Source organism: Prunus avium, unplaced genomic scaffold, assembly GCF_965620075.1.
Source record: "Prunus avium unplaced genomic scaffold, drPruAviu1.hap1.1 HAP1_SCAFFOLD_32, whole genome shotgun sequence".
NCBI classification, from domain to species: domain Eukaryota; kingdom Viridiplantae; phylum Streptophyta; class Magnoliopsida; order Rosales; family Rosaceae; genus Prunus; species Prunus avium.
Window position 1 is genome coordinate 207,501 of NW_028276891.1, and position 2,500 is coordinate 210,000.

The window sequence follows — 2,500 nt, forward strand, 5'->3', positions numbered from 1 at the left end:
ATTTTGTTGGTTTGAAATTGTTTTGAAAAGGTTCTTTAAATCTAGTGGGTTTGCAACTCATAAGAGCGTCACTTTCAACGTCCCCGGCATTGGATTGAGTTTCTAAAAACAACCGTGCACACCGAGGTTAAACTTTACCGGCTCCACTCCGACTCGCCGCTCGCCCACTAGTCCGAAGGCAACAAAACATTTGTTTTTCATTTTGATGAAAATTTCTGTTTTTAAATCTTGTTGGTTTGAAATTGTTTTGAAAAGGTTCTTTAAATCTTGCGGGTTTGCAACTCATAAGAGCGTCACTTTCAACGTCCCCGGCATTGGATTGAGTTTCTAAAAACAACCGTGCACACCGAGGTTAAACTTTACCGGCTCCACTCCGACTCGCCGCTCGCCCACAAATCCGAAGGCAACAAAACATTTGTTTTTAATTTTGATGAAATTTTTTGAAAACATTGGCTTGGCAAGCCCCAATCCGCGACTATCCACCCACCGCCACCCCACACGGGTGGTTGTTGTTGCGAAATGAGGTTGTGGTCGACATGCCCGTGCATTTGAGAAGGAGTTCCTAGCACTCCATGCTCTCCCATGCCAAAAAAAAGCCTAGACAACCCCATTTCGCAACTTTCCACGCCTTTTTTTTCCTCCCTCACCCATGGCGGCGGCGTGGTGGCGGAGGCCGGATTCCGGCCACCACCGCCATGGGTGGCAGCCCCCCGACCCCGACACCAAACCCATAATACCGAGGCAACATATCGAGGCAACATGACATGGGTGTGGCGTGGGGGAAGGGGGCTGCAGCTAGGAAGGCATGGGCTGCCATGCATATGCAGGCAACACACACCCCCCTATATAGCATTTTATGCATTTAGCCCTTTGACAGGAAGAGACATCACCTATGCGCGAGGAGTCATAATGGGCTCTAAATAATTCAATACAAGGTATTTGGACGTGATTTTTTGCAGGGATACTAAGAAACATGCAATCTATGATGGGAAAAAGTTTCATAAATTTTTGAAGTCGGGAAGTATTTTTTATTATTTTTAGAAGTCGTAAAATTGAAAAAATCATTAAAACAAATCCGGGAGGAATTTTTTAGTTTTGTAAGTTGGAGAAGGTCCTAAAAATCATAGACTACTTATGGGGAGCTTATTGTGCGAGGAAATTTCAATAAAAACGGGGTTTGACAAGATTTGAAAAATTCTGTCGACATTTGAAAAAACCTGGAACCATGCTGCCGGCATGCTGCGCACATGCTGCGCGCATGCTGCGCGCAGACTGCGCGCATGCCATGGCAGGACAAGTTTCGCTAGCCTCACTGTCGACAGATGCGCAAGCTGCGCGCACGCTGCGCACAGGCTGCGCGCACGCTGCGCACAGGCTGCGCGCACGCTGCGCACAGGCTGCGCGCATGCTGCGCACAGACTGCGCGCACGCTGCGCGCATGCCATGGCAGGACAAGTTTCGCTAGCCTCACTGTCGACAGATGCGCAAGCTGCGCGCAAGCTGCGCGCAAGCTCCGCGCACGCTGCGCACAGCCTGTGCGCATGTTGTGCGCAGGCTGCGCGCATGCCATGGCAGGACAAGTTTCGCTAGCCTCACTGTCGACAGATGCGCAAGCTGCGCGCAAGCTGCGCGCAAGCTCCGCGCACGCTGCGCACAGCCTGTGCGCATGTTGTGCGCAGGCTGCGCGCATGCCATGGCAGGACAAGTTTCGCTAGCCTCACTGTCGACAGATGCGCAAGCTGCGCGCACGCTGCGCACAGGCTGCGCACAGCGCATGCCATGGCAGGACAAGTTCGCTAGCCTCACTGTCGACAGATGCGCAAGCTGCGCGCACAGGCTGCGCGCACGCCATGGCAGGACAAGTTTCGCTAGCCTCACTGTCGACAGAATCAGCACGCTGCGCGCAAGCTGCGCGCACGCTGCCGGCATGGTGCGCGCACGCTGCCGGCATGCTGTGCGCACGCTGCGCGCGCGCATGGCAGGACAAGTTTCGAAAATTTCTGTCGACAGTCTCAGCAGCGCGCACGCTGCCGACATGCTGTGCGCACGCTGCGCACAGGCTGCCGGCATGCTGCGCGCAGCCCATGGCAGGACAAGGTCCGAAAAATTCTGTCGACATTTTTACGCCGTGGTAGGCTTCCGCTTCGCGTCACTTTGTCGACATTCAAGCCTACCATTTGTATTGAATTTTTCAAACCTTGTCAAACCCCATTATTCAAATGTCGAAAAATTTTGTCGACATTTTTACGCCATGATAGGCTTCCGCTTCGCGTCACTTTGTCGGAATGCATCGCATGGCGAGGCAAGGCCACGGCATGCCAAGGCGAAGGCAACGCATGGCTTGAATGGCTTGGTCAAGGCCACATCATGGGCACGGCATGCCAAGGCAAGGCGAGGCAAGCCATCCTTAGCCTCGCCTACACTCACTTTCTCGGAATGCATTGGATGATGAGCAATTCCAAGGTAAGGCAACGCATGGCTTGAATGGCTTGGTGTAGGC